At 46.3% G+C, this 12,842-nt stretch overlaps 1 protein-coding gene across 1 annotated transcript in view; it reads left to right on the plus strand.

Annotated features, from left to right (window-relative positions):
* Positions 1 to 596: 596 nt before the first annotated feature.
* Positions 597 to 12,842, plus strand: part of TNR (tenascin R) — a 430,161-nt gene continuing 417,915 nt past the window's right edge. Inside the window, exon 1 of the mRNA XM_524977.7 lies at positions 597 to 1,072. The gene's annotated coding sequence lies outside the window, so the exon portion shown is untranslated. The remainder of the gene's footprint in view (positions 1,073 to 12,842) is intronic.

The following is a 12,842-nucleotide window of genomic DNA, read 5'->3' on the forward strand; positions in this document are numbered from 1 at the left end:
CGTTCTCTGCCAAGGTTCTCCATAAATGTGCATCAAGGTCACATCTGTCTCTACTTCTGAGATGATCTCAGGCCGTATCTTTTCAGATATTTTTCTTACTAGCTTTACAAAAAAGCTATATTGTGGAGTTGGATGAAGGGCCAGCTCCCTGTATCCTCTGCCTCTTTAGGCATTCCCATGCCTGGGTTGTGCTACATATACACATACTTCACCTGGCTGCAGACGCTGACTTTTTGGAGGGTTCCTTCTGCTGAGCCAGGACCTCAAACCACTTGAGAACCCCACAACTGACCTTATTCCAAAACATTCTATCCCAACCCATTCCACCCTGGATTTCTCCTTCAATCATGGGCAAAGGATCTGCAAAAGCTTCCATCCTCTCCCTTTCTCTTCTTATCTGGGTTGGTCAGAGGGAAGCCTCTATCTTCTTCAGGACCCTGCCTATGCAGAGGCAGCTCCAAGAGTTGGGTGCGGGGAGTATTTCTGTGCCTGAATCTGGACTGTTCAAGAGGATTTAGGATGCTTTTCTTTTCTGTCCACTAGGGGGCTGCTTGTAGGGGGATGGAAAAAACGGAGGCTTAAAAAAATCATGCTGCTGAAATTTCAGCAAGAGGGGAAAAGAGAGAGCGCGTGAGAGAGAGAGAGAGAGAGAGAGAGAGAGAGAGAGACAGCAAAGCAGTCCCAGGCTTCCTCCTCTCTTTCACGTCAGAGGCAGGAACCGACTGTGCTAAGGCTGTTGGCTCAACACCCAGAGGAGACGGGCAGACCCAGGGAGAGTGAGAGAAGGGGGTCCTCTCTGACCCAAGGAATTACCACTAGTGGAGTGAAGCCACCTGACTTTTTGGTCTTATTTTGGTTGCCTCCTCATTCTCCTTCCACCCGTAGCCCTGACAGCTTGGGTTTCATTTCTTTCGTGGAGCCTTGTCTCTTCCTCCCAGAATAGGAGGAAGGGAAGAGAAGGGAAAGAGGTGGGCTCTCTAGGTGAGCGCATCAGCTGGCTCCAGCCTGAACAAGCAAGAATTTTCTTCCCAGGAAGCTCCTCTCGCTCCCCGGCCGCCCACCCCCAGCCTGGGTAAGTCCGGAGCACTCGCTCCTTTGATTTTCTGGCTAACGTGATTTCAGCACCAAGGAGAGCTATGAGATGCATTTTGGTTCCTGTGTGTCTGTGTGTTCTGCAAGGCATTTGGCACTAGGGTTACATCTATTTCTCTGCTGCCAGTAGAGTCGGGTTCTGCGTAGGGAAAAGAAAGGCGCAAAACTATGTTTACCGAATTAAAGGGGGATGTGGACTCTGGCCTTGCGGGTGTGTGTGTGTGTATGTGTGTATGTGTGTGTACTGTTGCATAAGACAGGTGAGGTCTGAGCTAAATTGCGGGTGGTTTCTGCGTGTCTCCATGTAAGGCTGTTCTTTTTGTCTGTAGATAAGCGAGATGGTTTGGGGAATTAGTCGTGCACCTTCTTTAACTCTCTCCCGACAAGCCATCCATGGTGGGAAAGAGTTGCAAAGGAAGCCTGGGGGGTTGGGAGTGGAGGTAGAGTTAAAAGTTACGCACCTCTGAGAGAGCTTTAAAGAGGTGCTTTGTAAAATGTCAGTTTCCTAGTATTCTCTGGGCTCTTGCTGTGGAGAGAGCCCAACCTGACCTTTTACTTTCTCTTCTGGTGTGAACCCATGGTAAGTGGGCAGGTGCAACAGGTGAAGCTCAGGCTGGGGCGGCTTTTGGGGGTTGAGGTCCCTTCTGACTTCATGGTGGTAGGAAAGTGCTAGTGTGTTGAGCTTTGCAGAGATTGGCTGGTGTGGGTTATATTACATTTGCAAGGAGGCAGGAGGTACCCTCCACTTTTATGCCATCTTTGGCTATGGGTGGTTGGAAAGAAGACAAAGTCTGTTCTGCCCTGTTTTCTGGGGCATTTGGCAGTGAAAAACAACTAAGAATAAAGGTTTGTCTCTATATATCTAGGGTGAGCAGAAACAAAATTAGACTTGTCCCAGACTCAGGAGGGCTTGAAGTGGTACTCTGTTCTCCTCCAGCACTGAGAGGCTCTGCAAACAGGAGCTCATTATTACTTCTTTCTTCACTGCTGCTACTTTTTGCAAGGTATTACTCTGTCTCTCCTGCTTTCTGCCTCTCTGAAGTATGTTCAGTCAATTCCCTGCATCTGCTTTGGTATTGTCTTGGAGACACTATAGGCCTGCCCCTGCCCCATTCAGTCCTGGCCACACCTACCTGGTTGAGTCATTCAACAAGTGGTGTTGAGGATTTCCTTCAATCATTCAAGTCTCCGTGGAGCCAGCATCCTACAGGGAACTTGAAAGAGATGTGGCTTCTTGTAGGAGCAAGTCTTCCCTTGATTTAACCCCTAACTATTTATGGTTCTGGTCACTTTCTTCAAGTGTGTTGAGACAGGGGAGATACATAGGCAAGGTGGGGTGGTTTCACTCTTTCCAACCCCAAATGGACCCTAGAATGGTGATTCTTTGTCTTATTTTTAATTCAGCACAATAGTCCCCTTCTCCAAGATGAAGAAAATACTCTCTGCCTCTGGCTGGGGAGCCTTCTGGGTGAGAGACACAGTTCTGAGTGAAATGGCACCACTTTTCTTTTTTACTATGCTTGGCATTGGATCCAGAAATCTTAGCATCTCCCTAGAGTGGCAGGAAGTAGAATGCATCCAGGAAGACAGTGAAGTCAGAGGTTGTAAGGGTAGGGAAGAAAGACTGAAATAGACAAATGCAGAGCATCAGAAACCAACACTGACTCATTCAGTATTTTAACATTCCAAACCTCCTGTCCTTGAAATCTTCCAGTTTGAACAAGTGAGTGGATAGATTTCTGCATGACACATCCCTGAGGATTTTTTAAAAATTATGCCCTTGCAGTGGACCCTGTCCAAAACCACAGTTTATTACTGAAGTCACCATACTTAGTAGTCATTATCTCATTAATGCCCTTAAATTTTCTCTGAAAAAAAAAGTGCTCAGTGACATTATTGGACCCATTTTATAAATGGAGAGACACAGACGCTTAAAGTGGGAAGCCAGAGGATAGCGAAAGCGGAAATAGAACTTCTAGCCTGCTAATATTCCCTCACCTAGGAAATGCAGTAATGCTCATGTGCAGGAGAGAAGGAATGGATTGCTCCCCATTGGATAGACTTGCAGCCAAAGCCTTTTAGGGAACTCAGTGTGGAGCAATGGCCTCTCTCTGGTGAAGAATGAGAATCAGCCAGAAGTCTCAAGGTGCTGCTGGCCTTTACTTCTCAGGTAAGAAGATGGCCAAGAGCCAGGTAAAGAGCTCTCTGGGCTTACTGCAAAGAGAGAACCCTGCGCTGGTGGCATCTAGGCTGAACTCATGTCGTGCACCTGATTGTCACATCACCATGCCCCAGAAATCCCAGCTGAAGCCACCCTATCTGGGGCATGTTGCCATGGATGTCTTGGCTTTGGGTGTTTGGTGACTGTTCTCTCTAAGAACGTTTTTCTGGGACCACCTTCATTGAGTCCTCTGTGGCTCTGAATGTGGCAAGGATGACTAAGGAGCAGGAGAGGGCTGGGCTCTGACCACCTATAGAACCACTAGAAGAGGAATGGGAAACTGGATACAAACTCACTTTACATATAATGCCACTTCTGCAGCATTCCTGGCCATCACATCTGGCCAGCAATCTGGAGACAAAGCCACTAAGTTCTCATGCCCAACCCCCCTTCACTGTGTAGGGGAGACTGCTGGGCTGCCACCCAGGACTGGGGAGATGAGCAGTGGTGGGGAAAGATGGAAGGAGGAGGTCAGCTGTTCTGCCCTATTCTCCATGGCCATAGGTTGCCATCTTTTACCTGGAAAGCGCCATTATTACTTTTTTTTGTTGAAAAAAATGACATATAATTTGTATATAATAAAATGCACTGATCTTAAGTATTCAGATTAAGTTTTGACAATTGTGTACACTTGTATACCCCAAAAAAGATGTATAAAAGTTCCCTGTGCTTCTTTCCAATTTCTCCCCCTCCCAACACCATCACTTTCTGACTTGTGTTTGTGCATGTGTGGTATCACCATAGCTTACGCTGCTACATTTTGCAGCGGAAATGTGTTGCTGAATGTATTACTTAATAGATGTGGTATGTAAACCCTAGACTTTCAAGAGAACACCTCAGAGTTCTGAGGCTATTGTTACTGGGTAAGTAGCAAAGATGTGGGAGGGGTACATTCTGCTCCCCAGCCTTGAGGTCATGGTGTTAGAAAGTCAAGTGGTCATTTCAACCGCGTTTATAGAAACCAACAATCAAATGTGAGCAGAAACTGTGGAAGCTCCTGCAGGCAACTGCCTCAGAGCTGACCTGAGTTATTTGATGGAGTTCATAGAGATGATTTTGAAATTTTTATTAAAAACTTAGAATTCAGTATTCCAAGTTGGTGGTTGGTCATGTCTCCCCATCTGGGCTCCAGGAGAGTGAGCTGAGGAAAGAGTACCTATGTGAGCTTAGTAAAGAAAGAAAGAGGAGAGTTCATTGTGATAGAGCTTATACCATGAAATTGAGTCCTATCCACAAAGGTCATGGCTGAGGAGGGTGCCGTTTCTCTTTATTTAAGAGTAAATTTAGAACCAGAAGCCACTTACAGAGACCCATGTACCAACATAGCTCTATCCAGGGATGTCTCCATTCACCCTGCTTCTGTCCCTGGGTTGTGGGCTGGGTGAAGTAGTAATCTTTTGCATTTTACCATTAAGAAGTAATGGAGTTATCAGAAGGTTTGGTAACTTTGGTGAATGTGTGTGTGTGTGTGTGTGCGCATGTGTGTGTGTGTGCGTGTGTGTGCATGTGTGGTATCAGCACACACGTACAAATATATATAACCAGTTTGGACACCTTGCCTGTCCAATTCTCTTCTACTCTGTCCCTCATTTAAGGGCCACTGGATAAAGATGCGGAATCTTGTGCACCATTTGTACATAGGGTCTTCCACAAGGAAATCAGAGTTTCTGGCAGATTAATCAGTAAATTGGAATCTTTAGTAGAGCTTAAAATGTGTCCAGGTAGGTCACAGACCTATTTACATGTTCAGAGGTTGCTGATGTCCTCTGCCTCCTTCCATTTGGAGACCTTATTATAGCACCTTCTTCCAGGGTTTTGCCTCTTTCTGGGGTCACCTGCCTTTGAGAATGCACTCAATGCACCCAGCCAGCTCTTTTAGGGGAAGGCTCCTGAGTCATTTCTGCCAGCTGGGATCCCACAGAGTAAAGTGTTGGTTGCTAAACCACCATGTCATGGAAAGTTAGAAGACAGCCAAAGTGAGGACTCCCTAATACAGAAATACAAAGTTGAACGATGCCCACAAGCCAATTCCAGTAGATGATTTGGCAGAAGCGCAGAGATACACTTTTGCCTCATTTTGATGATGCGCTATGCTAATAAAGATGAGATTTCCTACCTAACTAGAGTTTCATCTCCTTAAGAGACAGTCCAGTGGGGAAGGTGGAATTGGAATGGGATTGTTCAAAAGCTATTTCCCATCATATATAAGAACCACTATATCTTAGCCTTGGAAACGTGACTTTGAATTACGACTGTATTGGTAAATTTTGAACACAGCAAGCTGATAATATGCCAATTGGCAAAGGGAATTCAAGCAACCTTGTTTTTTTCTCTTTCCCTCCTATTTAAAAATATAGTTCAATGGCACTAAGTACATTTACATTGTATGCAACCATCATCACCATCATCCATTTTCCGAACTTTCTCATTTTTCCAAATTGAAACTCTGTACACAGTAAACGCTAATTCTCCATTTCCTCCTCCCCCAGCCCTTGGCAACTTCTACTTCCTGTCTCTATGAACCTGACTATCCTAGGTACTACATGTAAGTGAAATCATACAATATTTGTCCTTTTGTAGCCAGTTCATTTTATTTAGCATAATGTCCTCAAGGTTCAACCATGCTATAGCATATGTCAGAACTTCCTTCCTTTTTATGGCTGAATAATATTCCACTGTATGTATGTACCACATTTTGTTTATTCATCCATCTATTAATGGACGCTTGCATTGTTTCCTGTTCCTCTCCTTTAATTCTGCCAGTTGCCTCTGCTTTACTCTCCAATCAAGTAAGAAAAGGAGACTTTCTTGTCATGACACTCCCATGAGTTAAAATTGTACCCTTTCCCTATGACGTTCAAGCAGGTGGCTTCTTGGAGGCAAACGGAGGAGGATACTTCGGGCTGGTGCACATGAATGAATCAGATTTATCTTCTATATTCAGACTCTCATTGCTAATCTGTACAACAGCCAAAGTTTAAGTGAGCATGGATGCTAAACAAAGTGCCCCAATCTTATGCCAGAGAGGTACTAGCAGGCAGGAAGAGGTGCAGCCATCACCCTTGGGGAGCACGTCTCTGGGTTATGTATTACAAGGTGAGACTTCATAATGGGGGAAGGAGTTCTGGGGTCAGGGACAAATAAGCCAACAGACCCATTAGTTTATTGAAGGGTTCCAGCCTGGTCTCCTCGGGACCCCTATCTTAGAGCAGGGCACTGCCAAGGGCACCCCAACTTGGCTTCTATAATAACGTCTCATGCTGTGGCTGTAAATGACTCAATAAAGGTTTATTACCAGGACCCAGGAGGAAGTTGTGGTTATTTAAATCTGGATGTGTCCTCCTCAAACTGCATGGTATGAGGAAAGACAAAAGGGGGAAGTCTGGAACATTGGTCCTGGGACATTATCAACCCAGGGTGGCTAACATCTGACAAAAGCTTGGCAACATCTCTGGGCTGGAATTTGGTCTTTGACCCTAGTCCACCTAAAAATTCACATTCCTGGGCCCTGGAAGCTTGGGTCTTTCTATGGCTTAATGATAAAGCTAGTCAACACTTACTGAGTGCTTACTATAAACTTTGGTCAAGTGTTTGGCACAGAGAATGCCCTTAATAAATGTTTTATGTCATGACTATTAATGAACATTTTGAATACTTTACATCATTTAGTGAGTAAAACATTTTGATATATACTATTGTCCCCGTTTTACAGGTGAAAAAACTGAGGCATAGTGATGCTAAATGACTTTCTTCTGGGTTGAACAGAACCAACAGAAAATCAGAAAGTTTTTATAAAGCGCTCACATTTTATAAAACCAAGCTCTTGAGGGGTTCAGAGAGGCTAACGTGCTTGCCCAAGGCCACACAGCTAGTAGGTGGCAGGGCTGGTTTTCGACCAAATCTGTTTGGAACAGAGCCTACTTTGTGTTGTTGTTGTTGTTATTTTTGTTTTTCTTTTTGTTTTGCTTTGTTTTTGAGATGGGATCTCACTCTGTTACTCAGGCTGGAGTGCAGTGGTGTGATCACGGCTCACCGTAGCCTCTACCTCCTGGACTCAAGCCATCCCTCCACCTCAGCCCCCTGAGGATCTGGGACTACAGGCATGTACCTACATGCCCAGCTAATTTTTTGATCTTTTTTTTTTTTTGTAGAGATGGAGGTCTTGATACATTGCCCAGGCTGGTCTTGAATTCTTGGCTTTAAGTGATCCTCCCACCTTGGCCTCCCAAAGTATTGGGATTATAAGCAGAAGCACCTGGACAGAGACTAAGTTCTTCCACTCTCTCTGCTGCTTGTATCTTAGTCATCCCTGCTCTGGGCCACATGTACACAGAACCCATGGGGCAAAGGCATCAAGAAGCAAGACCTGGGGAGTTATTAACAGGAAACTGGACTTCAAATTCCTACACATCCCCTCTTTCCCTCACCCTCCCTCACCCCCGAAAAGCCTATAGAGATCATCACATCTTTTTTTTTTTTTTGAGATAGAGTCTTGCTCTGTCGTCCAGGCTGGAGTGCAGTGGTGCAATCTCGGCTCACTGCAAACTCTGCCTCCCGGGTTCACACCATTCTCTTGCCTCAGCCTCCCAAGTAGCTGGGACTACAGGCACCGGCCACCATGCCCCGCTAATTTTTTGTATTTTTAGTAGAGATGAGGTTTCACCATGTTAGCCAGGATGGTCTCGATATCCTGACCTCGTAATCCACCCGCCTTGGCCTCCCAAAGTGCTGGGATTACAGGCGTGAGCCACCGCGCCCGGCCCACCACATCTTCCTTAAGTTGTTTTTATGAGAATTAAATGGGGCATGAGTACAAAGTCCCTGGGACAGTGTCTGGCATGGAACATGTCCTCTAGCCCAGATTGTGCCACTTGCTATTTAATATGGCCTGGGGACTGGGTGCAGCTCGGGGTACTTGGTGTTTCAACAAGCTAGCAATTATTGGGCTGACCCGGATTTTATATGCTCCTCGAGTGCTAATGGGTTGGGTTGGCCCTTGTTTTACATCACCTTGATTTTAGAAGCATGTGTTGGCTATTTTTTCTCCTACTCTTTTAGTACCAAGAGTCAATCTGATATTTTTAAATACCTGAAAGATGCCTCTTCCCAATTAATTACCTTGAAATTGTACTAGACTGAAATTAATTTGAGCCTTAAGGAGGGTTTCCGAGCCCTATTCTGCAGTCAGCCAGAGACCATGAACATTTGGGTTTCCTTTTTTCTGCCTTCCCCTCCCTCCAGGTTCTTCTGCCATTCTGAATTTTATTTATGAAACATTTTCCCTTCCTTTATAATTATGTTTTCCATAAGAAGAACATCTAACAACCACCTCCTGGCTGGGCTAGAGTAATTGTTTGAATTTTTTGACGGTGTGCAATTTCAAAGGCTTGAGTTTATATAGATTACTTTGAATTTATCTCCACAAGTGCATCGGGAGAGAAGCTGCTGCCTGCTTCATGAAGTATTGTAAGGCTTGTGGCCACTGAGCGCTGGCGTTTGTGTGGATAGCCTGTTTATCTAAATGGATTTCTGTAAAACATATACCCTAATAAGCCAGATTTTGCCAGCTTGTCCTGTGTAAGTACCTCATGATGTCCCCTGTGAATTTGTCAATACCAAGGTCAGCTGTGGTGGCTGGGCCCAGGGACAGGTGTGGAGAGCAGATCAGCTGACAGTCACGGTGCCCTCTTTCCCTCCTCCCAACTGGCCAGCTGTGAGCCAGGGGTGACAGGGCACAGGCAGACAGAGGAGAGGGCAGCGCCAGGGCTGGAGAGCCCATGTCTATCCAGGTGCTGGGAGGAGAGATGTCCAGCTGGGCAGACAGACAAGGCCCTGAACACCAGATGAAAGCCCTGCAAATGGCTGTGTTGAAAAGGGCAGAGGCCAGAGCCGCCTATAAAGGGACTGTCTCCTCACGGTGACCCAGTCTGTGCCACAGAGAGATGGAACTTATAAGGCAAGCTGTAAAGCCTCCCATTCAAAGCCGTATATATTTATAGAGATATAAATGAAGTTTAATGCTGGTGAAACTCACTATAAAAGCAAAAGACTTCATCTGTATCTATACTTCAGGTGCAGATCAATACAGGGCTTCCTGTCTTTCTGCAAACGAGAGCTGTCTGTGAGCACGTGTGCCCACTCGCTCACACGCAGCCCAGCTGCCTTGCTCTGGAGCCAGCCATGGGGTGGGAGGGACAGAGGTCTTTTGAGCATCTGCAAGTGAGGCGCCCAGCAATGATGCGCTCCCCTTTTCTGCGAGGGCTGTTTAAAAACAGGAAGAAAAAACAGAAAAAGGGAAAAGCACTGCCAAAACAAAGCGGCTTCAAACAGTCAGGAGCCTGGCTTTAAATAAAACAATTTGAGGCAGGTCGGCTTTTCATCTACCTTGGAAGCTGCCAGGTTTCTGCTCCTCAGAGCTCCAGATGGGATGTGACTGCAAAGCCCACCTGACCAGCTCCACCCTCTAAGTGTCTCCGCTGACCTTGCATCCCCTGCTGCCCATGCTGGCCAGGCAGAAACACTCGATGAAACTCTGCCCAACAAGAGTTTGAATCTTGGCTCTGCCACTTACTAGCTGTGGAGATGTGGGGAAATCCATTGACTTCTCTGAGCCTCAGTTTCCTCACCCATGAAATGGGGTAAATAGCTCCTACCTCTCAGAATAGCCATGTCTTTTAAATGAGATGTCATTTTCTACAAAAAGACTTACAACAGCCCTTAGCACATACAGATTCTTCAATTAATAGAGAACTCATTTTGTGGGAATTTCAGGCAGGAAGGGTATATTTTGAGGCTGGAGATCAGGGGCACAAGGTTGCCCTCATCTATGTCAATGTATGTTGACATATATTCTCCCCATGGAGTGGGGAGGCCCTATTTGGCCTGAGGCTGGCTGCAGGAACAAGACATTGCATTCTTGAGACAGGCAGTGGCCTTGAGCCCTGTTCCCTTCTCATACTGTCACCAGCAATCCCTGGCTGCAAGGCCTCTGAGCTCAAGGGAAGGTTGGCTGACCAAATAAGATAGCTCTTATCTCCATGAAGTTGCCCTTGGTGGGGCCTGGCTATGTCCTCATAACTGACTCCCTCACAAGGCAAGAAGCAGGAGTGTAGCTCACCGGGGCATGGTTTCCCTGGGAAGTGTGTCTTGGGTGACTAGGGATGCCCTTCCAGACTGGACCCTCGAGAGGCCAGCAAATCATGCCAAGGGCTTAAGTTTCATTGTGGGCCACCCTCCAACCAGGAGCGGGGCCAGGTGAGATGTTCTGGAGGGGAGGAAAGCATGCTGTTGATCCAGACCCTGATCTGTTCCGAGTAGGGTGTGGGGAGGAGACCACTATCAGTCAATCTCTCATTAAAAATGGTCTGAGGCACTGTGCCTGAGTTATTAAAATGCAAAGCAAGAGTGTGCCATGCCCTCCCCTCTACCCCTACCCCTTTTTTTCGTTTGTGTTTTGTCAGCTTAATTTAGTGAGAATGAGAAACTCAGGCAGCCATTCTTGGAGACTGGGAGGGAAAGGGATGAAAGCCCCCAAGAGGGCCTGGGGTGACTTCTCCAGCCGTGTCTTCACTCTGACCCAACAGAGCCCTCCCAAGCAGCATCCTTCTTTGTGGCTGAAGGCCCAGGAGACAGTGAGAAGTGCAGAGACCTGTCTCTCTCTCTGCACTCACCCTGTTCCACTGCTTTCGCTATTTCTTGTGGGAGGGGGGTCCTGTGGGCCTCTGGCAACCACAACTGACATTCACTAACTCTGTGACAGTGGGAAATCTGGGAAGGGACCCGGTTCCCACTCCTTGAAATGTTTTGACCTTTTCATTTTAAGTTCTTAAGGTCAAATATTGCTAAAGAGATTATTTGCCAGTGGCAAAAGCCTGCGAGAGGGAAAATAGCATTTTTACTTTCTAACGTTTTGCGTCTCACTCCAGAGCCAGGCTCAGCAACTGGCCTGACCAAGGCCTGCCAGTGATGAAGGAGGCACTGTGGCAAATGGTTACCTGAGATCTGATTTGGGGATGTTTAGGATCTCCTGGATTTAGAAATCACCAGCTGGGTCCCAAAATAGCTCCACCTCTATTTTCAGTAGCAAAATAATCGCTAACATCTACATGACAAAAACTATTTTCAGGCAATGATCTAAGTACTTCATGTATAGAAACTAACTGATCTCAACAATCCCTTTTGGAATGAGGTGCTGTTATTACCCCCTTTTTACAGGTGAGGAAATCAAGACACAAAGTTTACAAAACCTGCCTGAAGACACGTGACAAATGGCAGAGCCAGAATTTGAACCCAGGGATTCTGTGTACTTAATGACTGTGCTGTCTCTGAGCATCACTCAGAAACCTTCCAGGTTCCCCACTGCCAGAGAATGACACAAGGAGCTGGAGAATGACAGTCCTTATAAGCTTGGTTTGAACCACAAAGGTCAGGTTCAAAGTAAGACCAGAGCAGTCACTATTTCTTTCTGGAGCTTGGTTCTGCCAGTCCTACCCCCTTCCTTGGGGAGTCATTCTGGTTTTTTAACAAAGCCCCATCTAACTCTCTCAAGATGAGAAAAGAATCCAGGTCCAAAGCAAGTGAGTTTTCTTAAATGGGTTTTCCTTCATCCAGTCTCACAAGGTAGTGTCAATTCTCATCTATCCACAAAAGCCTCATTCACTTTGTGGCTTATTCACTTTGGGGATTATCTGGGCCAAAGCTGTAACTACTCATCCACTTGTGGGCCACTTCTTTTAACTCTGATCTGCCATCACAAAAAATGAAATTTCTAAAATGGATTCTGAAATGATTGGTCCAGCTGGGCAGGAATATGGAAGGCAGATACAGCCAAGCCCAATTTATTCCTGTGGAGGTTTCTTGTTCAGCTGTGAGGCCATAAATTGAGCCCTAATGGTAGCCAGAGCCTCCAGAATATTCAAGGGGAGGCAGGGAGTGCTGGTGGGGATATGGGGCAATGCAGGGGCAGCCCAGGCACATTCCTGCTCTGGAGTCAGAGATGGAGATGACAGCAGGGTGTCAGCAGAAGAAGCAGGTGGAATGTTCAGCACTTTATAGCCACCCACAACATGCCAGACACAGCAGCAAACCATGCCAAGAGGCAGATTCCTACCAGAGGAGATGCACTGGGGTCCGGGCAGGCCTGAGAACCCCAGTGCAGGCTGGGTTAGAAGCTAGGGTTTAGCTTTTGCATCAGATGCTGAGCAGAAACAGTTGGTGGGGAGGCACATCACAGCTCTGGGTAAGGTGATTCAGGGCTGAGAACCCATGCCAGTCTTGGAACAACTACCCACAGGCAGCAGGATGCAGGGTAAGCATGAGATCTGGGAACAGTGAACTTGAACCAGAATCTTGGCTCTGCCCGCCGTGCCCCCTTAATGAAATCATTGAGCCTCTCTGAGCCTTCATTTTCTAGTCTTTAACATGGGAATAATAATTACTGTCCATAATTTTGTGAAAATTGAATAAGGCAACATATATAGGACTCTGGGCACTTAATAGGTACTCTGAAAATGTTTATTCCCCCAGTAGA

This window comes from Pan troglodytes, chromosome 1 (genome assembly GCF_028858775.2).
Source record: "Pan troglodytes isolate AG18354 chromosome 1, NHGRI_mPanTro3-v2.0_pri, whole genome shotgun sequence".
Taxonomy (NCBI): domain Eukaryota; kingdom Metazoa; phylum Chordata; class Mammalia; order Primates; family Hominidae; genus Pan; species Pan troglodytes.